General features: G+C 40.1%; 1 long non-coding RNA gene across 2 annotated transcripts; it reads right to left on the bottom strand.

The window, feature by feature from the left end:
• Positions 1-27,418, bottom strand: LOC144340897 (uncharacterized). Of its 2 annotated transcripts, XR_013417440.1 has the most exons (5): positions 27,182-27,418; positions 26,566-26,652; positions 21,705-21,813; positions 3,752-4,014; positions 1-134 (listed from the first exon to the last, which is right to left on the bottom strand). It is a non-coding gene; the product is annotated as an uncharacterized LOC144340897 (long non-coding RNA). The 2 variants fall into 2 exon arrangements; XR_013417441.1 differs by lacking the exons at positions 1-134; positions 3,752-4,014 and adding an exon at positions 15,956-17,159.

Below are 27,418 nucleotides of genomic sequence, written 5' to 3'. Positions count from 1 at the left end.
TCCACGTGGCTGGAGAGGCCTCACAATTGTGGCAGAAGGTGAAAGGCACGTCTCAGACGGCAGCAGACAAGAGAAGAGAGCTTGTGCAAGGAAACTCCCCTTTGTGAAACCATCAAATCTCATGGACTCATTCACTGTCATGAGAACAGCACAGTAAAGACCCGTCCTCCATAATTCAATCACCTCCTACCAGGTTCCTCCCATATGAGAGTTACAATTCAAGATGAGATTTGAGTGAGGACACAGCCAAACCATATCGCTGAACTTCAAACTCTGTGCCTGACTCTCTCTAAAATTTCTCAAGGTCTTCCTTTATGTCATATGCTAAAAAAGTCAATGACTTCTCCCCCCAGCACAAAGTAGGAACTAACAAATTAAATGCCAATTTGATGCACTAATAAATAATGCATAGACAGTCTATTCTATTGTGTCCTTCACTCCAAAATTCTATTGCATTGACATTCTGCTGTTTCCTACTCAGCCAGTCCGTCAGCCTCATTGTACTTTCTTGTTGTAACCCATTCTGTTCTAAGCACAGTGGTTCATCATTTCAACATTGTCATAACTAGCATCGCAGAGTGCCTTAACTCTTAAACTCCCATTAAGTCAATCAGCCAATTCATGGGTTAAATTCAGAGAGTTCATAGTCCCTGTGTGTGGCAGGAGAAGCTCACACAGGGCTGCTTCATGGGTAGATGACCCAGGTGGTCACATAAACCTTCACGCTCAGACATCCCTGTGCTTGGTTTCATGCTCTGTTGTCATTGTCTTGAATTTCTTAATAATTTTTTAACAAGACACATATTTTTATTTTGCACCAGGACATACAAATTATACTGCCAATCCTGAACTCACATAGACTTATTCTTATTTCTCTTCCTAACTTCTCTTGATTTATCTTTACAATGATTTATTTTATTACATTTGGGATAAAATATAAAGGAAGAGAGGGGTGCTATGCAAGGAGTGGGGAACAAAACTACTCAGATAGATTAGGGAAGCATTCCTGAGAAAGTCAGATTTCCTCTGCTCTCTGAAGAAGGAGCAGGTGCTAACTAGGCCAAGAGTCGGGAGACTGTATTGCAGGCTGAGCCCTCGAGCTTAAAGCACAGGGTGGGCTGGCAGCACTAACAAAGGACGTTTAACACAGTGACTGACAACCGGAACAAGGTGAGGCCACTAAGGAGGGCAGCCCAGATTATGGAGGGACTGCACAACAGCTAAGAATTTTTATCTTTATCCCCAAAAGCAGTGAGTGGCCATCATAGCATTTAAATCAAGGGAGCGACAAGATATGATACAATATATCACATCAAGGGTATGATATCACACCAAGTCCTCACTTCTTTAAGCTTTGAGTGAACCACTCTGCATTGGCATTGACCACATCTGCAGTTCCTTGTCTCACAGTTCTCCATCTCTGAGAATGTCACCTTTCCACATCTAGCAGGTAACTTCATCTATCATTTCTGAGAAGGGTGAAGCTTCCCAGTTTCATTATTTCCATCTCTTCTCTCCATCTCATCACGATGCTTGTAACTTTAAAGTGGCCTTGTTTTTCCATAGGCTTACCTCCACCCCTCTTGTCTAGGAAGAGATACAACCTTCATTTCTTCCCAGGCTAATCTTTCCAACTATGTCCTTAATACCGCATTCATTCTTCCTCACTGAGTCTCACTCCCCACCCTCAAGATAATCAGATCTCCTTGTTCTGGCATCTGCAATCCCACACTATCCAACCTCTCCCTCTTCTCAGCATATAGCTACAGCTCTGTGCTTTCATAGAAGGCGAAAGAACATGCATTCTTGAACTACCATCCCCATTCTTCTCTTCCCTTACCTACCACTTTCCTAAAATACTAAAGTAGCCACCTTCTCTAAAACTCTATGGTTTGGATTTGTAACTTTCCTTTATACATGGCATCCCAGGCTCTTATCTCCAAATGTATACTTGTGTGATTGATTTCTTGGAACCAAATAAAACCATCTTAAGATGGTATTTTAGCTTGAATCCATTGCCTCAGCATGTCAAGGTCTTTTGGGATTCTTAATCTGATAGCCCAACTATTTCCTTCTAATTCCAGCAATGTGTGATCTGCAACTTTACAATGGATGCCTTCTGTGTGATAATGACCTTGTGAGTGAATGGGCATGGGTAACAAGCACAATTTAACACTAGTTCAGGATATAGCTTTTTCCATCCATAGAAAGCGTGTTGTGGCTGGGCCCAGTGGCCCACACCTGTAATCCCAGCACTTTGGGAGGCCAAGGCTGGCAGATTACCTGAAGTCAGGAGTTCAAGACCAGCTTGGCCAACATAGTAAAACTCCGTCTCTATTAAAAATACAAAAAAAAAATTGCTGGGTGTGGTGGCAGGCACCTGTAATCCCAACTACTTTGGAAGCTGAGGTGGGAGAATCACTTGAACCCAGGAGGCAGAGGTTGCAGTGAGCCAAGACCATGCCATTGCACTCCAGCCTCAGCAACAAGAACAAAACTCCATCTCAAAAAAGAAAAAAAAAGTGTGTTGTAATCATTTGCCTATTTTCAAATTCATTCTTCTGGACAGTTACATTTTCCACTAATGCAATTACATTCAAATTTTCACTAAATAAATGGAAGGTCCAACTGCTCCTATCATTTTGAATGCCAGAAACATTATCAAAAATCTAATTAAATAAAATTATTTTTTAAAAATAAGATATCTATAAGGTATACATTTGAACAAGAACATAGAAATAGCTAATACAAGAGGAAAAATATATTCATGGTTAGAAAATCTAACTAGAAACAAAAGGACCAGAGTTTTATATCCTATCAGACAGTCCTCATTTTAGACAACAATGGTTTCCCCAGCATGCTCAGGGCTCATGCTGCCTGGTCTCATCAAAGCAGGGAGTGTGACTGGAGTCAACCCATTTGCATACATAGGTTGCCCCAACAGCCAAATGAGAGGGGTGCTGAATGGGATAGTATTAAGATTTCAATACCTATTCAACCTTTTGCTTTTTGAAAATTCTACAGGCCTAAAACTGGGAAAACAAAGAATCTAATAACCTTGCCTCATAATTAGGGTAATCTTTAACAGAACATTGTATGTGACTTCAATAACCACATACAATTAGGTGATTATTTGTGCCCAGTAAAAATATACCATTAAGCATTAAGAGAAAAATACAGATGGATAATAATCACACTGTATTTTTCATGGAGCTTTAACCTGAAACATAACAATCATCATGTGCTACAATGTCCAGAATATAAATAACAGTGTAAAGACAATTTGAGAAAGAAAAACAGAAAAAAAAAAAAAAAAGAAAAACTCAATCTGGACTAACTAGGGAACATATGCCAACAAAAAGAAGCACAGGCAATGGAGGAAAAGCAAATAATAACAAGCTATCATCATCTGTAAAATGTGATTCCTACAAGCAAGTCCTATGGACTCTACCTCTTGGATCCATGCCTGTGGCTGCTGCCCTAACTCAAGCCGTCAACATGTCTCGCCTGGACTACTTCAATACTCTAGTGTTCTTCTAAGCAGTCTCCTTGCTTCTATCCTCTATCTGCTCCTTCCTAATCTCCATCCTGCTACTAGAATTCTCTTTCTAAAATAAAACCCTGTTCATACCACTACCCGATTTGGAAATCCTCCATGGTTCTTCACGGTTTATAGAATCAAGTCCATATTCCTTAGTATGGCAACCAAAGTCCCTCACTAGTAAACCCTTATTACCCTCTTCAGTCTCACCTCTAGGCAATCTCCATCCTCACTCATCAGGTCTCTTCCCTCATATATGCCACCATGGTACCCTCCTCATGTATTCCAACCATGACGGACAGTCTGCTAGGTTCTCCCACTGCCCTGCTCTGGATGGTTCCTCTTCAGGTAGCAGAGTAGAGTGCTTAGGAGCATGGACTCTGGAGCCTAAGTGCCTAGATCCAACCTCCGTTGTGCTTCTTCTTAGCTGTGTGACCTTGGAGAAGTTACTTCTTTGTGCCCATTCTTCTCACCTGCAAAATAGGAACATAATTAAAGTGCCTACCACATAGCACTTCTGAAAGGTTCAAATGAGCTATCACAGGTACAATACTTAGAACAGTGAGAAATATATGAGCATGTAAATTTCCTTTTTATTATTGTCCCTAATTTTGCCATCCATTCTCTAAATGCCTAATGATCATCTAATACTCCAGATGAATGACATTTTTCTGTAAGCCTCACCTATTCCACTTTCTCAACATTAGTCATTAGGCACTTCATTTTCTCTTTTCCCATAGCACCAAAGAACTTTGATCATATAACCAAATGACACTAACTCATTTATTGAACACCTGTTAAGAGCTATGCAAATACTAACCACAAATAAAATAAGCTGATATAATCATTACCATTATACAGATAAAAAGACTGAAAATCAGAGAGGCAAATGAATGTCTCCTTTATGCCACCAGCAGGTAGAAGAATTAGAATTCAAATTCAGCCCCATATAACCCAACCTCATACCTTTTTTCCACACAATACTGCTGCCCAAGTGCATATTCATTACCTTGCATCGTAGATAGGTGCTTACACATCTGTTTCCATCTCAAACTGTGAGATTCATCTGATTTATCTTTTAATTGCAAACAACTTGCACAAGGCCTAGCACATTATATGTTCTCAATATGTTCTTATAGCCTTTCAAAATCATACTTTAAAGGAAAGTTGTCCAAGGGAAATATAATGTGGGCCACATGTATAATTTTAAATGTTTTAGTAGCCACCTTAGAAAAAAATTATTAAAATATATTTTATTTAACTTAATACATCTGCAATATTATCATTTTAACATGTAATCAATATAAAAACATTCATGATATATTCTATCTTCTTTCTTTCATACTAAGTCTTTGAAACCCAATATGTCTTTTATACTTACAACACATCTCAACTCAGAATGACCACATTTCAAGTGCTCAGAAGAAACCACATGTGACTAGTCTACTCTACTGGACATTACAAATTGAAGGAATATAAACTGTAAACATAAAACTAACAGGGAATTTCATCCACTCTGTGCAAGTCGACTCAAACCATCCAAGTAGACAACACACACTCTCAATCTAATCAAATCTCTCTCCTACATTCAAACAATGCCTCTACTTTCCACTCTAGGTCATTGGGGCCTTCTCACAATCCTCTGAGAGTCAGGATTACTTTAGCTCTTCACTGCCTTAGACAAAGTCCACATAGGACTACTGAACAAATACTTTAATTTTTTAATCTTTAAATTTTTAATTTTACTAGTAAAATTTTTAAAGATTTAAATTTTAAAACGTTTTGAATTTTTTTTGTCCAATGTAATGAGGATTCCCCGTGGTCTTAGAGAGTTCCCGCTATCTGGGGGGATTAGGCACACATCTGCATACACAGTAATTGATTTGAGCCTCTCTTGAGGAATTTTTTAAGTTCTTCCTTGTTCTTAGACCATCTGCCTGCAGAACTTCTCTGCACACAGATTTTTAATTAGAAAATTCCATGGGTTTGGCTTGACACATAGCTAAGCCCCCAATAGTTGTCCCTTGAGTCACTGTTTGACACCCAATAGACAGTAATGGAGTAAAGAGTATCAAGGATTTTACCATGTGTTTGGGGTATAATTCAAATTTAGGAAATGTGACTGAGGCAGGATTGATCATCAAAGTCTTCAAGGTTGAAATAGAATGCAACTAGAAATAAACCCTTAAGTAGAAAAAGAGCATGAATAAGAAAATTTTAGGTGGAAAACTATGCCCCAAAAGACTCAAGGGAAGGAAGTGATTTCATAAATAGTTACATAGCATTTCTTACTGTGTACAAGGCACGGTTCTAAGGATTTTTCAAACAGCAACTCATGTATATTTTATGCACAGCCCACTAAGGTAGACCCATTTTTGCAGATGAGGAAAAGTAGTTAGGAGACTTGGAATTCATACTCTGTTAGAAAGCAACATCCCTGAGAGTTGAACATAGAACCTCTACTTCCAGGGCCCATCTTCTTAAATACTATTCTTTACTGCCTCTGTGGCAATTATATGTTATAATTACACCTTAACCTTAAATTATGTTGGTTCTTGATGGTGGGCTCAAGACCAGCCTGGCCAACATGGCAAAACCCCGACTTTACTAAAAATGCAAAAATTAGCCAAGTGTGGAGGTATGTGCCTGTAGTCCCAGCTACTCGGCTGAGGCAGGAGAATCACTTGAACTCGAGACAGAGGTTGCAGTGAGGCAAGATCACACCACTGCACTCCAGCCTGGGTGACAGAGCAAGACTCTGTTTCAGAAAAAAAAAAAAAAAAGAACCAACTACTGCAGGTAGATGGGTTACCTGCAGTAAAAAGAAACAGGTTAATTCTAATTGAGCCATCTTAAGAGACAAATGAACATTTTAATAGAAGACTCATTTTACATCCTAAGATCATCTCCTGAGTGTTTGGTCTAGAGCAAAAGTTTGGAATATTTGAATTCAACATTGTTTTTTCATAGGCGTTAACTCACTTTACTAGAAGCGCATTAACAAGGTCTGTCTGTAAGTTCCCACTGCAGAGTACATGTAGCTCCAGCACAGGAGCCATAATAGAGGGAACTTTATTTATGTATTTATTTGTTTATTTATTTATTTGAGATGGAGTCTCACTCTGTCACCCAGGCTGGAGTGCAGTGGCGCCATCTCGGCTCACTGCAAGCTCTGCCTGCCAGCTTCACACCATTCTCCTGCCTCAGCCTCCCGAGTAGCTGGGACTACAGGCGCCTGCCACCACACCCGGCTAATTTTTTGTATTTTTAGTAGAGACAGGGTTTCACCATGTTAGCCAGGATGGTCTTGATCTTCTGACCTTGTGATTCACCCACCTCAGCCTCCCAAAGTTCTGGGATTACAGGCGTGAACCACCATACCTGGCCGGAGCTTTATTTTTAAACGTTAGGGACATTCTAGTGACAAGTCAACAATAATACAGCTCTTGTTTTATTTCAGAAATGTTTCCAGTTGTCAAATAGGCACAACCAAAGGCTATTCTTTCTTTTTTTTTTTTAATCTCCCTCCTATGGTTACTTTGGTAAAATCAAGGAGTAAGGTAAAATCACTATTCTCAAACATCTTATAGTTTTGTTCATTTTTTCATTTTGTTCGTTTGTTCATTTCAATTCAATTTAATGTGTAATTGCTTAGCACCTATGTGCCAGGTGTCCTGGTAGGCAATAAGAAAAGTAAGATGAATAAAGCACAAATCTTCCCTCAAGGAGCTTAACATCTTACAAACACATAAGCAAATAACTATTATACTCTAAGACAAGTTATATGGAAGGCTTAGAAATACATGCTATGAACCTACAAAAGAAGCTACAACTAATTCTGGTAGAATGAAGGAAATGTGCATTTTTTTGCTTAATAATGATTTTTATTTTATTTTACTTACTTTTATTATTATTATACTTTAAGTTCTGGGATACATGTGCAGAACGTGCAGGTTTGTTTCGTAAGTATACAAGTGCCATGGTGGTTTGCGGTGCTCATCAACCCATCATCTACATTAGGTAGATGCTATCCCTAATGCTATCCATCCCCTAGCCTCCCACCCACCAACAGGCTCCAGTGTGTGATGTTCCTCCTCCCCGTGTCCCTGTGTTCTCATTGTTCAACTCCCACTTATGAGTGAGAGCATTCAGTGTTTGGTTTTCTGTTCCTGTGTTAGTTTGCTGAGAATGATGGTTTCCAGTTTCATCCATGTCCCTGAAAAGAACATGAACTCATCCTTTTTCATGGCTGCATAGTATCCCATGATGTACATGTGCCACATTTTCTTAATCCAGTCTCTCGTTGTTGGGCATTTGGGTTGGTTCCAAGTCTTTGCTATTGTGAACAGTGCTGCAATAGACATACATGTGCATGTGTCTTTATAGCAGAATGATTTATAATCCTTTGGGTATATACCCAGTAATGGGATTGCTGAGTCAAATGGTATTTCTGGTTCTAGATCCTTGAGGAATCACCACATTGTCTTCCATAATGATTGAACTAATTTACACTTCATGATTTTTTAAAGTATTATTTAGAAAAACATTGAGCTAACTACAATAAAAGAATGAAATAAGCATATACATTGTACAGTGAGAAACCCAAGGAAAGAATGATTAATTTTACCTAGGAAAGTAAAGAAAGGCTTCAAGGAGGCAATGACATTTGTGCTAAGAAGAGTACATAAGACTTCTTTAAGCGACAAGTGGCGTGGTCACAAGCAGAGGAAATGTGTGCGAAGAATCAAAGATATAAAGCATCATAGGAGGAGTAAGTAATTTCTTTGCATTTGAAACAGCTCTAACTCTTTGTTGGCAATGAGATCTGGGAGGTAATCACTTCATATAATTCTAAAATATTTCCTGAGAATTTATTATGCATCACCACCTTGCAAAGTGATAGGTATATAATGATATATAAGACATGATTCCTCTTCTTGAAGATTCAAAGCTAGTAGCAGAACAATCATTTAAGTAACTAAATGTAATTCAGCGGGACACTTGCTATAATAGAGGCAGAGTGTAAGGAAAATGATGTTAGTAAATTCAAGTTAGGGATAAAAGACTGGTCTAAAGGTGTGATATTTGAATTGGATCTTGAAGGATGAATAAGAGTTTTCCAAGTGACAAAAAAAGAAAATATTCTTTCAGACAAAGGGAACATGTGCAAAGATATAATTACACAAAATATTATAGCATATTTCTGGAAAAGTAAGAGTTTGGCATTGCTTCAAAGAACAGAATGACTATGAAAAAGATTGCATAGGTACACAGAGCTTGTATAATGGACAGTTTTATTTTTCTTTAAAAATTTCAACTTTCATTTTAGATTCAGGGGAGTATACGGGCAGGTTTGTTACCTGAGTATACTGCATGATGCTAAGGTTTAGGGTGCAATTGATCTCGTCACCCAAATACTAAGCATAGTATCTAATAGTTATTTTTTCAACCCTTGCCCCTGCAGCCCTAAGTAGTCCCCAGCGTCCATTGTTGCCATCTTCATGTCCATTAGTGCTCATTGGTTAGCTTTCAGTTAAAACAGAACATGCAGTATTTGGTTTTCTGTTCCTGCATTAAATTGCTTCAGATAATGGCCTCCAGCTGCATCCATGTTCCTACAAAGGACATGATTCCATTTTTTTTTTTTTTTTGTAACTAAGTAGTATTCCATGGTGTATGTGTACCACAGTTTCTTTATCCAGTCCACCATTTATGAGTGTGTAGGTTAAATCCATGTCTTTGCTATTATGAATAGTGCTGCAATGAATATACTAGTGTATGTGTCTTTTTGGTAGAACTAGTTATTTTCTTATGGGTATATATTCAGTAATGGGATTGCTGTGTCAAATGGTAGTCTGCTTGAAGTTCTTTGAGATATCTCCAAACTGCTTCCCACAGTGGCTGAACTAATTTACATTCCTACACACAGCACATAAGTGATTCTTTTTCTATGCAGCCTCACCAGCATCTGTTGTTCTTCAACTTTTTAATAATAGCCACTCTGACTGATGTGAGATGGTAGCTCACTGTGGTTTTGATTTGCATTTCCCTGATTAGTGATGTGGAGCAATTTTTCATATGCTCGGCCACATGTATGTTTTCTTTTTAGAACTGTCTGTTCATATCTTTTGTTCATTTTTAATGGGCGTATTTATTTTTTGCTGGTTCAGATATTTAAGTTCCTTATAGATTTTTGTCCAATGCCTAGTTTACAAATATTTGTGCTCATTCTGTAGGTTGTCTGTTTACTTTGTTGATAGTGTCTTTTCTCTCTGTGCAAAACTCTTTAGTTCAATTAGGTCCTATTTGTCATATTCTGTTTTTGTTGTAATTGCTTTTGAGGACTAAATCGTAAATTCCTTCCCAAGGCCAAGGTCCAGAATAGGGTTTCGTAGATTTCCTTCTAGGATTCTTACAGTTCGAAGTCTTGCATTTAAATCTTTAATCTACCTTGAGTTAATTTTTGTGTATGGTGAAAGTAGAAGCCCAGCTTTGTTCTTCTGTAAATGGCTAGCCAGTTATCCCAACACCATTTGTTGAACAGGGAGTCCTTTCCCCACAATAAAGAGCCTTATAAGAAATGCATAAATGTTGGGACTTCATACTGTTTGTTTGTTTTTTATACAGACAGGATATCACTTTGTTGTCCAGGCTGGTCTTGAACTCCTGGGCTTGTCATTCACTCAGTTTTGCCTCCCGAAGTGCTGGGATTACGGTCATGAGCTGTCACATCTGGCCTGCTTGGGATTTCATTCTGTAGGCAGCAGATTCATTGAGGCTTTTAAGCAGAGAAGTAATATGATTAACTCTGCCCTTCAATCAAGACTAGACTGGAGAATTGATTGGAGAAGTTCAAACTGCAGGGCCTGGTAGAAGGTGATAGCAATGATCACTGTAGAAGAGATGGTAGCCTGAAGTATGGCTAAGTGGAAAAGGAGGTAGCAGAAGGTATAGAGGAGAGACAATTTCAGAGGTAGAACCAACATTATGTAATGACCATTTAGATTAAGTAAGGAGGTTGATAAAAGGATAGTTTATATAAGAAGGTTGATAAGGATGATAATTTGTTTCTGGATAGAGCCATTAGATAAATAGCAAGGATAACAGTAACCAAGATCGAGCAGGTGCTCTCTTACAAAGAAATATTATGGCATGGAGAAGTGGAGGTTGATGCTGTAAAGTAGAAATACCATAAGGAGGAAGAAATCCATTCAGATTTTGGACGGCACCAATCTATCAGACAAATTTCCATCTGCCCACATCTACTATTTACGTTGTATTTCTTCCAAAATAAAAGAGCAATCAATCTTGACATGTAGTCTCCAGGAGCAACTATCCCTTCTACCTGGGATGCTCATGGCAAAAACTGGCCTGGCTAAAACAAATAAATCAATTTGTGTCTGCCATGTTAACATCTCTGTAGGAAGTTAATTGACCCTGCTTTTGACACAAGCCCAAATGACAGATGAGATGTGGGGGAAGATGGACAATGGCTGGCAGTTCATGACACAAACAATGTGGGGTTGTCCTCCTATAAACAGGCTGTCTGGACAGCAGGTTATCCATGGAGCAAATCTTCAGGGAAGGTCAGAAGTCAACGGGTGCCTGAGGGTGAAGGGAGTGATTGTGCAACCACAGTTGTCACTGCAACTGCAGGGAAGCCACCAGACTGAGACACTGAAAGGCACAGACTGGAGGGGACATCCTCTCTTGGCCTTAAGGAACAAGGGCACAGAGTAAACCCGATGGAGCACCGACTCGGCTCATCCCACCAGACTTCAACACATGGCCACAGGTTAATTCTGGAAACCCTTGAGAGTTTAGCCCTCGTCCACTGCCACAAAGGCACTGGACTTGTGATCCTAAGGACAAGCTTCATGGACATGTTGCTAAAGTTACCTGAAATTAGGTAACTCATGGCTAAGAGAAGGTTCATAATATCCAGCTCACCTCTTAACCAACTGAGCAACTTGGGGCAAATTAACTGAGCTTCAAAGCCTCTGTTTTCTCATCAGTAAAATGTGCTAACCCCTGTCTTACTTTACAAGACTGTTCAGATGAATAAAGGAAGTAATTTAAAGGCAAGTGTCTGGTACACTGAAATTTGTTAAACCTATAATATTTTGGTTTTAAGATAATCTAGGATCATTAATGGAGAAACAAATGTTCTTACTCCAGTTCTACTATGTCTTAATTTGGATGTATCAAGCCACTTTTCAACAAATGTCCTGTTTTCACAATGTAAGCCATTCCTGCCGATAGTGTGGAGAGGAATCAAAAGTCCCCCAGCCTCTACATAGTGCATTTACCTTGGTCCTTTCCTTGGTGTCCGGATCATAGATAGCACATCAGCCCTTTGACCTCTGATCAAAGAAAGAGATAGTTGTCCCTGCTCGGTTAGCACCACATTCCGAGGAACTATCCACATCCTCCTGGATATATTCTACAGTGACATCAGAGAAAGGGACGGAAAGCTCACAATAAACACATTTTCCCTTTGGTAGGTATCTGCCTATGATGAAGAGAACAACAGGGGTGGCTTCAAACACCTTTCATCCAATTCATTACTGTAGGGCTTAATATTTCTAGCCCTAACCAGGATGATGCTGGGTAAACAATGTTTCTTTGTTCCTTAGTTTTCTTCATCTATAAAATGGGTATGGTATAAAAATGTGAATAAATGTATAGAAATCACATCCTGAAGTGAAACTATCTTTAACTTACCTAGCTGTTGTCTAATGCTGAAAGCCTCAGCTCAGCTCTTTTTGTGGTAAGCCTCCAGGTGGCTGAGGGCAGGCTGGCAATGCAGTGTGCCCTTTCCTTCTAGAGAGAGAAGGGAACGAGTATTTACTGAATACCTTTAATAGCTTCAGACACTATGCTAAGCACTTAACAGATTATGTCTTATTTTAGGTACAAACAGACAAAAATCTGTGATAGGGAATCAGATAAGTTGTGTGAGCCAAAGTCAAAAGGCTGGTAAATTGTAATGCTGAGTTCTGTTCATTTGTTGTTTTTGTTGCTGGTTTTTATTCTGAGTGTGACGTCTTTGCTGAAGACCACACTGATCTGACACTAAGTGGAAGAAATATTTAATTTTATAGAGTCTATTCTTTCAGGAGAATTCATAATGTCCTCACTTATCTTAATAGCAGACCTATTACAGAGGTAAAGTACAGGGGAAGTAGCATAAATGTTGGGAAAATAGGACTCAATATTAACTCTGCACTGATATGAGGAAGGTATAAATAGAAATACAGTGTCATGCTACAATTTCCCATATTCCCAGAATTATGGTGACAGTCAACAGATGCTTTTTCAATGAATATATTGAATTCCTATTGGGCTAAACTTCAAGAATGAAAAGGCCCTCCTAACCATCACTACCACATTTGTGTCCCTGTAAGACAAAGCCAGGGACCTAAAGTCTAGGTCTTTCAATGTCAGGAGACAATAAAGCTTAGGGAATAAGAACAAGCATGTTGTAATCATATAGACCTGGGTTCAAAACTAGCTTTATTAATTAATCAGGGTGGGACCTTAGGCCAGTTTTACCACCAGCACATTTGCCCAGGGATTGTAAGAATCATGTCTGTCTTGCTCCCTGTCCTATTCCAGCACCTAGAAGCATGCCCAGTGCATGGGATGAGGGCAGTTGGTGTTTGTTAAATGACTGTCTTAAAATCCCTTAACTATATAATAAGCACTCAAAACGTGGAATTGAGGATTTCTGCAGAATTCTAAATTTATAATTTGCACATAGTTGATGTTATCCAACATTAGAGATGGAGAGACTTTGGCAACTGCATCTCTTTGTAGCCAAAGAAACTGTAGCCCAGTGAACAACTTGCCCCAACTCGCCTAGCTAGGCTTTGAACCTGGAATGCCTGACATGTGTTTGGCTACACTTAGGTATTTTCTATGTAAGCCCACAGGATTTTAGACATAGCTATTTTAATGATAAAGAATGGTACAAAGACTTTCACGAGACATCAACATTATCACTTTGCTTGTTCGAGAGAAAGAGAGCAAATAAAATCTTCTGAGGATATCCAATAATACAGATGATCCCCAATTTGTTGCACGCTCACTAAAAACAATGCTAGAGTTAGATCTGCAGATCAGAAGTGAAAGGTCACCAGCCAGGCCCTATCAGGTAATAATGAACTGCAGACAGCCGCTTGGGTACTTCTTAGTGAACTTCACAGGGAAAAAGAAAGCTCTTGCACTCAGTAACTGGCTGCTCCCTATCTATCATCAGGGATTGACTTGTAGAGACAGGAACACTGGATCCCAAACAAAGTACATGTGCATGGTGCCTGTGTTTGATGCAAGTTGCAAAGAAAAATAAATGGAATGGAAGAAATCAAAGTATTCTTTGTACAAGGTGGGGGAAAGAGAAAGAAAAAAATGTTGATAGCTAAAAATCTAGGCCACATGGTTCATATTGAGTTTCATGTTTACGTTTTCAGTAAGCTTTGGTCTGGGCAATGCAAATTGTGGCTTTTTGCTAGTCATCGTTGCAAACCTTTGCGTCCTCATGAAGGCTTATTTGAAGCTGCTTTCTACAACAGAAGTCTCAACTCAGGGATGTTGTTATGCTCATCATACCTAGAAGGCTTCCCAGGCTAAATGTATATTTGTTTTTCCTTTTCAGAACAGTCCTTTTCAGAACAGTCATGTTCCACATAAGGATGTTTCTGCCAACTGCATATTTGACAGTGGTCCCATAAGATTATAATGAAGCTGAAAAGTTTCTATCACCTAGTGACAGCATAGCTGTTACAAGTCACAGCACAGTATATAATTCACATGTTGGTTGGAAGGCTGGTGTAAACAAACCTACTGCAGTGACTTGTTCATTATTTCATAGTGTAATTCTCTGTTTATTACAACAAAGATGTTAACTGTAAACCAGCCTCAAGAAGGTCCTTCAGGAGGTCTTCCAGAAGAAGGCATTGTGATCATAGGAGATGACAGCTCCACGTGTGTTACTGCCCCTGCAGACCTTCCATTTGGACAAGATGTGGAGGTAGAAGACAGTGATATTGGTGATCCAGACCCCAGGTAGGCCTACACTAACGTATTTGTGCTTTAGCCTTTAACAAAAAGTTTAAAAAGTAAAATAAATAAATAAATAAATAAAATTTTAGGAGAGTTTATAGACTAAGAATATAAAGAAAGAAAATATTTTTTACCACTATACAACACGTTTGTGTTATTATTACCAGAGTCAAAATGTTCCAAAAATTCAAAGGTTTATAAAGTAAGAAAGTTATGATAAGCTAAGGTTCATTATTAATAAAGAAAGAAAATTTCTTTATCAATTTTGTGTAGCCTAAGTTTACAATTTATAAAATCTACCATAGTGTACAGTAATGTTCTCGGACTTCACATTCACTCACCCCTCACGCACTCACTCACCCAGGGCAACTTTCAGTCCATTTATGATATGTCCCCTATGCAGGTATACCATTTTTAAATCTTTTATACCATATTTGTACTGTACCTTTTCTATGTTTAGATAGGTTTAGCTACAAAACATTCGCCATTGCATTATAGTTGCCTACGGTACTCAGTACATGCTGTCCATGTTTGTAGCCTAGAAGCAATAGGCCACACCATGTAGCCTAGGTGTGTAGTAGGCTATAATTCCTAGGTTTGTGTAAGTATAGTCTATGATATTCTCACATCAACCAGATCATCTAAGGATCCATTTCTCAATGTATCCCCGTTGTTAATCCATGCATGACTGTGCTTTTTAAGCATTTATAAACACACAAAGAATTCATTCATGGCTCTGTAAAACACAGTATTTCCTATCTCAGCAATATTTAAAACGCCCCAGCAAATACAATGGCTTTGCTCATGCTCCTCTCCAATAGGTTTCCACCCTCAAAAGATCAACATGAAATAGAAGCTGATTGGCTTGGGGCTTTAGCAGTAGCTCCTACAAGCAGCATCACAGCCTAGACTCCTGGAGTGAGCCTGCCTCCTCCACTTCTTGTAGTCACCAAAAGAGAAAACCAAGTTATCACTAACCCCAGCCAGCTCAGTTGTTAACTGGGAAGCTAAATACTTTGCATATCTTCCTATCACCCAAATAACTGCAGAATTAACCTTCTAAATTTCTCTGCTTCCTTATTTTGGCTTCTTACTTTCAGGCGGCTCTATTGCAAAGTGTAGTCTATTACAAAAGTACGTCTGACCCTGTTCCATATAGTCTTTTGAACTCCAGCAAGCCCTTGAATTCCCAGGATGTTGGCCTGGCTTGTTCTCATGGTAATAGCAGAAAAGCAAGAGAGAAGAGCAGAACTGCTAACTGCCCGAAAGGCTTCTTGAGACACAAACATACAATGGGCACATTGTTACTACTGTACTCTTCTGGGAATAAAGGAAGACCACCCAAATGAGAACAAGCAAAGGCTTTTTATTCAGAGCTTGATAGAGCAGGGAAGTCAGCCACTGTCATTTGCATATGACAGAGATTCAAAGACAGGAAGAGGTGTGGGAAGCTTTCTAGTGGAAAAAAAGAGAAGGCCTCAGGTGAGCTGCAATTGTAGGTTGTTGCATGGAGAAACTATAGGTGAGCTAACTGGGAGTGGGGCATCTTATGTGATTGGTTGGGGGTGCATATTTAGCTTCACCCAGTTGGTTCTAATTTGGAAGCAGGAGCAAAAATTAGGAAAGTTGTCAGTTATTAATCAAGTCCTGACTATTTGTGGCCAATAGTTATGAAAGTTATTGTTTCTTTTCCTGGGCGGGGTGCTGCTGGCTATGGGTCTATTTTTATATACAGTCTGGATATTGTTCATTTATATATGAAGCCTTTCACTCTCTTGGCAGAGTGAGTCACAAAATTAACCCCTATTCAAAGGTGGGGAAATAGACTCCACAGCTGATGGGAGGAACTGAAAAGCCACATTGCAAAGAATGTGGACACAGGGACATCATTACTTGAAGTCATGAAGGCACTCAGCCTAAAATAAGCTTCCAGAGTGTGTCGAGGGACTGAATGTGAATTATGAGAAAAAAAAAAAGGGGGTCGAGGGTGATATCGTGAAACTAGGCCTCATAAAACTAAGAAACTAGGCCTCATATAGAAAAAAATTAACACCAGGTGGCTCTGGATAGGGTCCCACCCTGCCTCGATAGGGTCCCACCCTGATAGGGTCCCACCCTGCCAATTCCGGGAAACAACCTCATGGGGTCCCACCCTGCCAATTCCGGGGGTCCCACCCTGCCTTGAAGTTCCCGGAATCAGCAACTCCAAGAAAAAACCTCATAAGGTCCTGCTCTAACCAATTAGAACAAGACACCTTGCTCAGGCCATAGCTAGACCCAATTACCACGCGCCTAAAGCTTTGTTTGAATTTCGCGCCTTAAGCTGTGTTTGAACTTGTGTTTGCCTATATAAACAACCTGTAACAAGCACTCGGGGTCCCAGGGCCAACTTAGAGCTTGGGACCCTAGCGCGCTAGTAATAAATAACTCTCTGCTGTGAATCTCGTGTCGGTGATCCTTCGCGGCGACCCCTGCCCAGGAGGGAATCGACAGTTCGGTTCCAACAATCGAAGTGCTTTTGCTCAAAGCAACTGGAGGAATGGAGCGCTAAGACCTAGAAGACAAGGAGTAAAATTAACGCTTCATTTTGGATTTAAATATCTGAATGGAATTAGCAACTGGGTATACAAGTCAGGAGGAAGTTAGAATGGAAATAATAATTTGGTAGGGAGTGACTCAAAGAAAGGAAAATAATTTGTAAGTCTTGAATATTCAAGAGATGCAGCAAAGCAGACAAAGAAGTGGCCAGTGCATTAAGGGAACTCCAAGAAATGGTGGTATCCCAGAAACACAGGGAAATGAATGCTTCAAGAAGGACATAATCAATATAATCAGCTTGTGTCGAATGTAGAGCAACAGGAGGGCAAAAAATTGACCAGTGAATTTTGCAACAACTTGTAGATCAGTAGTGCCCTTGACATTGGTGACCTCCTAAGATTGTTTCTAGACTGTCTTTTTCTCGACCCCTACTCCTACTACGGAGGGGCCAGTATCACCTCTCTCCCGGAAGATTGCAGTACACTTACCTACTGGCCTCCCCACAGCTGCTTTGCCTTCTTCCCAATCACTGCCCATACTGTAGCCCATCAAATCCTAGCCTCACCGCCCCATTTAAATCCCTATGATAGCTTCACAGTGGTCTTAGGACAAAATCCAAACCCGCATTACAATTTGTAGCCCATGTCTATCCCTTCAGCCCTCTCGCTACATTCCCGCCATGCTGACTTCTCTTACTTCCCACGGTGCAATCCTCCCTCTCACCAGAGCCTCTTTGCTTGTTATTCCCTCTCCCTGAAACATTCCCACATCCTCAACCCAGCCAACACCCATGCTGTGTGTACACCTTGCAAAGTTACAAGCATGCTTCCTATGTGTGTTAAAAGGGAAGCAATGTATGACCGTCTAGCCTACAATAAGTCCTTTAAACACCCTGTACGCCATACCCTTCTATCCCACATATCCTGAATATAGTCAGGGCAGAACTTTTAAAATTAGGAATCATTGCTTTGTGCTTATTTGTTTAATATATGCCTCCTGTGTAAGTCTGTGGGATCCTAAAAGGCTGCCACATCTCCTGAATCAAAACAGGGGGCTTAGTTAATATTTTTAAAATAAATTAATGGCATCAGATGAAGTCTGTGACATGCACAATATTGTCCCCATTTTACAGATGAGGAAACAAACTCAGTGAGGTCGAGACTTCGTTCCAGGAACTCAACAACAGTCTGCCTCACTCCTACCTGCTGACTTCTCATGTGTGTGTGTCTGGGATGTGGGGGTTGGGTGGTGCTCACCACTGGCTGAAGTTTCTTTTTTTTTTTTTTTTTTTTTTTTGAGGCAGAGTCTAGCTCTGTCACCCAGGTTGGAGTGCAGTGGCTAGATCTCAGCTCACTGCAACTTCCACCTCCCGGGTTCAAGCGATTCTCCTGCCTCAGTCTCCTGAGTAGCTGGGATTATAGGCACCTGCCACTGTGCCCAGATAATTTTTGCATTTTTAGTAGAGACAGGGCTTCACTATGTTGGCCAGGCTGGTCTCGAACTCCCGACCTCGTGATCCACCCGCCTCGGCCTCCCAAAGTGCTAGGATTACAAGCATGGGCTACCGCACCTAGCCTAGAGTTTCTTAAGGACAGAGTTCATGTATTAGTCATTTTGGAGTGAAAGCTCATCCCTGTGTTTCTGATACTAGTCTCAACAAATATTGATTGGACTGAGTTGCAGAGAATTGAATTTCATAGATTTGAGGTGAACTGAAAAAATATGCAAACCTTGTAAAAATATGTTTAGGTTTATCTTACGGATTTTCTTTTCAGTTTATAATAGCAATTTCTGCCTCCCTCTTCCCCCTGTCATTGTTGTGGTTTCTTTCTTTGGGGAGATATTATTTTTCATCCGCACTTGCAGCTAGTTGGCTCTGGCAGAGGATACCTATTGCACTTTCTGCCTCACCTCAAGCACTATTTGTGTTTGTCTGATGGAGACAGAATTCAGCCCATTATGAAGCAATAGAAATTGTGTGAATGCTTTCAGCCTGGGAGTCGTGCACTCACGGGAAGTAGGGCTCTCAAGCTCTGGCAGACTGCAGACCACTTAGGTGAAATAGACGAAGACCACGAACCAACAAAGGCCCTCATTCCCACTCGGGGCTGCCCCAAATGAAAACCACACCCAAAGAAATGGAATGCTGGTACTGCCTCTGATGGGCTGCAGACAAAACAGTGCCTGCTTTTATTAAATATCATAAACAAATAACTTAATAATACCTGAAACCAAACCATCAATGCTATCACACAATCTATGAGCGTTAATGCCACAGCCTACAGACCACTGGGTTCTCCAACTGTAGACTACCAGGTGGTACCCAACAAAACTTCAAAAATATCCTAATTAAGGGTATTTTTACCCTTAATAATAATAATGGTAATAATGGTAATAATAACAATAATAATACATACATACATGGCAATATAACTTTGAGTCTGAAATAAAGTTCATAAAGAAGTTCAATTTGATCTCTCAGAGCTACACATAAGTTTGGTTTTTGTTTGTTTGTTTGTTGTTTGTTTGTTTTCTTGAGACAGAGTAAGACTCTGTCTCCCAGGCTGAAGTGCAGTGGTGCCTTCTTGGCTCACTGCAGCCTCCGCCTCCCAGGTTCAAGTGATTCTCCTGCCTCAGCCTCCTGAGTAACCGAGACTACAGGTGCACACCACCATGCCTGGCTCATTTTTTTTTTTCCCAGTAGAAATGAGGTTTCATCATATTGGCCAGGATGGTCTCGATCTCCTGACCTCGTGATCCGCCCACCTCGGCCTCCCAAAGTGCTGGGATTACAGGCGTGAGCCACCGCACCTGGCCCCATACAGTAAGTTTGTGAGGAATACTGAACAGGGATTATTGTGACCATTCCATCACAGATGAAGGCTCAGAAAAGATGCATGTTAGGTAAAATGCTTCATGGACAGGAAGTGGCAAAGCTAATAGATCCCCAACTCACACACTTAACTTGTCCGTCTTGAGGGTCTGGGACTATGGTAGACTGAATTACTGCTCCCAGCTTTTCACTCCTTCTCGGTTATAGAATTACACATGTTATCATATAACTTTATAGTTTATAGTTCTTCACCACATGGGTGGACTACACTTCCCTGACTCTCTGAGCTCAGCTGGCCATGTGACTTGCTTTGACCAATAAATGTTAATCAACATTTTACTGTGGGCAGTGGCTTTAGAGGGTTCCCATGACTTGGATGGCTCTCTTGCACTCCTATCATTCACTATGAGAAGATGTCTAGGATTCTGGTAGAAGGAAATTGAGAAGACATTTGGAATAGACCTGCACCCAACCTGCCTGGCAGAGCCAAACCTACTTGAATCCATCCAGGTCCAGCTGAAATAAGTCAGATACCAATCAACTTACAGATTCATGTGTGAGAAAAATAAATGTTTACTGCTATGAGCCAATGAGTTTTGGGGTTGCTTGTCATGCAGCTCTATTATAGCAATAGCTAAATAACACAGAAACTATGTCTCATTTTATGAGTGGAAATTTGACTAAGGGGTCATGGATCTGTTGTCATGTGCAGAAAAATGAACACAAGTTTTGTAGTCATAACTCTCAGAACAAGCACTCAAATCCCAGTTGTGTCACATCTCGGTTATGTGACCTTGAGGAAATTACCTACTCTTCTGAGCCTTATTTCTATTATCTACTAATCAGGATAATAATATCTATTTTGTAAAGTTGCTGTATGGATTAAATGAGATTTTATGTCAACAATTAGAACAATATAGGAACCACAGTTTTCTGTAATTGTTTCTGTCTCAGATCTGAGTAAAATGTCTTTTTTTAAAAAACCATATATGCTAGATTTTGACCAACATGGGGGATCAGAGTCTGGAAAGGTGTCCTTAGTACTACATGACACTTTCATTGAATTTTATTTTAAATTCAGGGTACATGTGCAAGTTTGTTACATGGATTAAACTGCATAATGCTGAAGTTTGGGCTTCTAGGATACCCAGCACCTAAATAGTGAACATTGTACCCAGCAGATAATTTTTCAACCCTCATTCCCTTCCCAGCAGCCCCCTTTTTGGAGTCCCCAGTGTCTATGATTTCCATGGTTTTATCCATGTGTACCCGACATTTAGCTACCACTTATAAGTGAGAACATGTGATAAATACCACGTTTTGAACCCAGGGCTTAATCAGGGAAGGAAGGAAGGAAGGAAGGAAGGAAGGAAGGAAGGAAGGAAGGAAGGAAGGAAGGAAGGAAGGAGGGAGGGAGGGAGGGAGGGAGGGAGGGAGGGAGGGAGGGAGGGGGGAGGGAGGGAGGGAGGGGGGAGGGAGGGAGGGAGGGGGGAGGGAGGGAGGGAGGGAGGAAGGGAGGAAGGAAGGAAGGAAGGAAGGAAGGAAGGAAGGAAGGAAGGAAGGAAGGAAGGAAGGAAGGAAAAAGAGCAAAGAAAGGAAGAGAGGAAAGGAGGAAAAGAAAGAAGGGATGAGAAGGGAAGGAAGGAAGGAGGTAGGGAAGGAAAACAGAAAGACAGAGATGTAATAAGGGAGGGAAAGAAGGGAGATGAGAGTTTAAATGCCACTAACCTCAAGACCTCACATAGGATAAAGTGCTTCCCCATGCCATCCTCTCAATGCATTCCTCTCAGGCTTTCAGTGAGAGTATAGAGACTGAGCCCAGATATGCAAGCAGAGCCTGGTGAAATATGAGAAATGAAAATGAAGAAATTGACTAACGTGATTAAGATCACATTAATCACTAACTAACCAGTCATAATAAGTACCTGACTCCTGGAACTGCTCGCACCTTCTGTGTGTGCAAGGTACATGGCTTGAGCTCAGTAATTAGGTGCTGATTGAGTATATCTGGGATTGTGCCATAACATCTCTAGCCAGAGGGTTTAAGTGCCCTCCAGGTCTAAAATTCTGTGATTATGGCAAGCAAGATGTAAGCACAGTGAGATACACACCACATGGAGGTGGTTCATCAGTTGGTTGCCTAAAAAAATGTTAGTGTATTATGTGATAATACAAATGTTTTTGTTTCTGGCACAGATTCCTACTGTTAATAATGTTTAATACAATGTAGACCTCTCATTACCATGCATCGATATATTTGTAACCAGCAACATTTGGCCCCTCTCTTTTCAATAGCAACAGCTGATACTTTATTTTGAGCACGTCTTTTGATGCCCTTCTCCTCCTGTAGAGGAAGGAGAGTGTGTACTATACTTTGCTAGGCACTGAAGATGCAGAAGTAAAAAAAAAACAGTGTCCTTTCTATGATCTCCATTCAATCAAATCCTTCATAGTTCTGGACCAGTCATTTTTGGCTCCTTATGAACAAGCAATTTCCCCAATGCTGATTCTCAATTTCCCTTTCTTCTCATGGGTTTGGTGAATCTTTGGGAGTAATTACAAATATTCCAGGAGTTTGGACTCTCCATTTTATCTCAACCCTTCTCGTATGTAATAAATTACCAGGTGGGGTGTTTTTCCAATTCACAAATTTTTCTCCTTTTAAGCCATGCCAACTGCCCTCTGGTCACAGCTATATTATCCAGAGCTATGACATAAGAACCAAGCTGAATCAAACAAATTCTTTTATTCAAGAAATTGAAATTTGAATTCAGAGACACAGAGGTGATATATCAGTCGGCCGTTGCTGTGTAACAAACACCCACAAAATTTACTTAGAGCAACAATTTGTTTTTTCTCATGAGCCTGTGTGTAGCTGGACAGTTCTGCTGATCTGAACTAGGTGTGGTGGGGCTCACCCATGTGTTGGCAGTCAGCTGCAGGTTGGATATGCAGTTTTCGTATGGGTTTTCTCTCATAGCTGGGGGTTCAGCTCAGAAATATGGGATGTCATAGCTCCATTTCTTGTGCCACATCATCCATTAGGCTAGCCCAGGCATATTCTCATGGCAAAGACAGGGAGCAACCAAGAAAGTGGAAATCTGAAAGTGTATTAGTCTACTCTCACAGTGTTATAAAGAACTACCTGAGACTGGGTAACTTAAAAAGAAAAGAGGTTTGGTTGACCTACAGTTCTGTATGGCTGGGGAGGTTTCAAGAACCTCACAATCACGGCAGAAGGTGAACAGGAAGCAAGGTACATCTTACATGGCGGCAGGAGAGACAGAGAGAACGAGGGGAACTGCCAAACACTTTTAAACCATCAGATCTCATGAGCACTCACTCACTACCATGAGAACAGCATGGGGGAAAACCGCCCCCATGATCCAGTCACCTCCCACCAGATCCCTCTCTCAACATGTGATTACAATTCGAGATGAGATTTGAGTGGGGACACAGAGCCAAATTATTTCTGCAAGTGTTATTCAAGTTTTTGCTGACACCATATTCACTACTGTTCCATGACCAATTTCAGACTCACCATGAGTGGGGGCTACAGAGTTACAGAGCAAAGGGCATAGATACAATGAAGTCTTTAATTGAGACCAATAATAAAAGTAACGAACCATAGATTCGAAGTCAATAACCCTAATGGCAATCCTCTAGAAAAAAGATATGTGGAGGCTCACTGCTGAGTTCCCTAGACAGCCCTTGATTTCTGCATTTCCAAAATTTGAATATTCAGTTCTTTCTTTAATTGGATGAGCTACCCTGGAATCCTTCTGATAAATCTTTCCTTCTTAATTCCACCAGTCAGTTTTTGTTATCTTCCACACACACAAAAAAGTCATTATTATCATCATCTACAACGACCTTTAACTAGTATACCACTTTTTGCCAATTCTATATCCAAAAATCTCTCATATTCATCCCTTTCCTGCCACTGTTAACAGTTACTGCTTCAATTTGGACTTTCATTATCTCTAGCCTGAACCACTGCAGTAAGATTTCTGAACCAGAATATTATTAAGCTGTTGGACCTAAACTCCACCTTTTTAATTAGCATCCTATTTGAGGTTTCCCAGTCTCTCTGCCTCAGTATAGCAGGTAAAAATAAGTAAATAAACAAATGGCAAAGAAATCGTCCTTTTAGAAATATACCATTTGTGATATCTTCAGTAAAGAAAATAACATTATAGTTTTACCTTTTAAGTAAAGGTTTTATTCTGAAGAGAACAAAGCTATGACTTTGGGCAGATTAATTTTCTTCTTAGAGCCTGGCTTTTCTCCTTGTTAAATGGCAACAATAACCCTAGTTTTACAGAAGTGTTATGAGAATTAAACAAATACATGAACAGCTTGGACCTCACAAACAGTAATTGTTCCAACCTTCATCCCTTACCCTCCACATACATCCTACACCCCTTCACTTGAGCTGTATAATTCAAACCTACAACAACTTATGTTTTAAATCATTTCAAAAATCATGTTTCCAAAAAAAGTCACATATGATGGGCAAAAGCCCAGCCTCTTCGTGATTTCTGAATGGGTGCAATTTCCCAGTTTTCTCTTCCCTTTTCTTCCCCCGATGTACTACTTTTTTTTTTTTAATTTATTTATTATTATTATACTTTAAGTTGTAGGGTACATGTGCATAACGTGCAGGTTTGTTACATATGTATACTTGTGCCATGTTGGTGTGCTGCACCCATCAACTCGTCATTTACATCAGGTATAACTCCCAATGCAATCCCTCCCCCTCCCCCCTCCCCATGATAGGCCCCGGTGTGTGATGTTCCCCTTCCTGAGTCCAAGTGATCTCATTGTTCAGTTCCCACCTATGAGTGAGAACATGCCAGCATATAAACAGAACCAAAGACAAGAACCACATGATTATCTCAATAGATGCAGAAAAGGCTTTTGACAAAATTCAACAGCCCTTCATGCTAAAAACGCTCAATAAATTCAGTATTGATGGAACGTACCTCAAAATAATAAGAGCTATTTATGACAAACCCACAGCCAATATCATACTGAATGGGCAAAAACTGGAAAAATTCCCTTTGAAAACTGGCACAAGACAGGGATGCCCTCTCTCACCACTCCTATTCAACATAGTGTTGGAAGTTCTGGCTAGGGCAATTAGGCAAGAGAAAGAAATCAAGGGTATTCAGTTAGGAAAAGAAGAGGTCAAATTGTCCCTCTTTGCAGATGACGTGATTGTATATTTAGAAAACCCCATTATCTCAGCCCAAAATCTCCTTAAGCTGATAAGCAACTTCAGCAAAGTCTCAGAATACAAAATTAATGTGCAAAAATCACAAGCATTCTTATACACCAGTAACAAACAGAGAGCCAAATCAGGAATGAACTTCCATTCACAATTGCTTCAAAGAGAATCAAATACCTAGGAATCCAACTTACAAGGGATGTAAAGGACCTCTTCAAGGAGAACTACAAACCACTGCTCAGTGAAATCAAAGAGGACACAAACAAATGGAAGAACATACCATGCTCATGGATAGGAAGAATCAATATCGTGAAAATGGCCATACTGCCCAAGGTAATTTATAGATTCAATGCCATCCCCATCAAGCTACCAATGAGTTTCTTCACAGAATTGGAAAAAACTGCTTTAAAGTTCATATGGAACCAAAAAAGAGCCCGCATCTCCAAGACAATCCTAAGTCAAAAGAACAAAGCTGGAGGCATCACGCTACCTGACTTCAAACTATACTACAAGGCTACAGTAACCAAAACAGCATGGTACTGGTACCAAAACAGAGATATAGACCAATGGAACAGAACAGAGTCCTCAGAAATAATACCACACATCTACAGCCATCTGATCTTTGACAAACCTGAGAGAAACAAGAAATGGGGAAAGGATTCCCTATTTAATAAATGGTGCTGGGAAAATTGGCTAGCCATAAGTAGAAAGCTGAAACTGGATCCTTTCCTTACTCCTTATATGAAAATTAATTCAAGATGGATTAGAGACTTAAATGTTAGACCTAATACCCCCGATGTACTTCTAAAGGGATGGAGCAAATAGCGCATCTACTAGTTTGGGTAAGAATCGCCTTATAAAGTGAGAGCAAAGCAGTACATTAAAAATGTAGGTGTGGTTTCAAGTTATTTAAAATCAATGCAGTTTAAGGTCCACAAAATGATTATCTCGCAGTTAAAAATGGGATTTGGTTGCACCTAAAGTTCAGCATTCATAAATTCATATTAATGCTTGACAATCAAATTTTAGATTGTAGCTATCAGAGATCTTCTCCAAAGAAGTGCCAAATTCTCTAGCAAGAAGTTCTATTGATCCTTGAAGTCTTTTTGCCATCACTTTTAAATACTTTTTTCTTCTTCTGTGACTAGGAAACAGATGTTCAAGATCACCACAATTTTCAAGTTCAAGTTTGATAGTCTGCAACTTTCATCCTCACCCCAAAAAGCAGGTTCTCCATCTCCTAAACTCTGTTCATGCATTTCCTCCATGACCTTTGATTCCATTTCCTAGGCAAATGAAAAGGCTAATCTCTAGTTCCAAGACTGGGGACAATATCCAGGAGTCCAGATCAGAACTTACCTGTAGGTTGCTGAGTCCAAAATGGTGGTAGGCTATTGCAGAAACTGTTCAGTTTGGATGAACATGAACTTTAGTTAGGTAGATTACCTAATATAGTAAATAATTTAAAAAGAAAAAACAAGAGTGAGTAACCAGTATGAAAATCTCACTGGAGGGCTAATAATAATGATAATGACTGCTTTTTTATATATATGCTTTCTTTGCCCTGGGCAGTATGGTAAATTCTTCAGTAGGATGACTATGGTTATAAAGATTATTCACTGCATGGCACTGAGCACAGTGTGAATGTCACCCCCTAGAGTCAAGCAGTGTGCAGCCTGTAGTCATTCATGGCAGGCCTACATCAATAGATTCTAATTGCATTATTGCACTGAAGATTTTCTACATACTTCACCTCATTCAATATCCGCAGCAAACCTCTGAGATAGAATTTGTCACCCTCTTTTCTAGAGATCTATCCAAATCTGGAAACTGACTACCAGAGAGGTTAACTAACTAACCCATGTCCACATAGCTACTAAGAAGAGGACCCACAATTCAACCTAGGTCTGCCTTCCTCCGTGTTTTTCTACCATTCTACTGTGCCGCCCCTTAATTTTGAATTGTTACTGAATACCTTTTAGAACACAGGAAGTTGAGGAGCTTTTATAGTCTGCAGTATTCCACCAGGACTGAAGCAATTTCCTGGGAAGGAGAAGAAGGCTCACAGAAGGAGACAGAGCTCTTTGAGGCCACGGTGGGGATACCATTTAGTAAACTGCTGGATGAGCCTCTGAAATGGAAAAGACAATGATCGACTCTGAAATGAAATCTCTGTGAATGGGTCTAACATGCTCCCAGAGGGTCAGCTTCC

Source organism: Macaca mulatta, chromosome 5 (assembly GCF_049350105.2).
Source record: "Macaca mulatta isolate MMU2019108-1 chromosome 5, T2T-MMU8v2.0, whole genome shotgun sequence".
Taxonomy (NCBI): Eukaryota; Metazoa; Chordata; class Mammalia; order Primates; family Cercopithecidae; genus Macaca; species Macaca mulatta.
The sequence above is the reverse complement of the archived record's forward strand: the minus strand, read 5'-3'. Positions and strand labels throughout refer to the sequence as shown.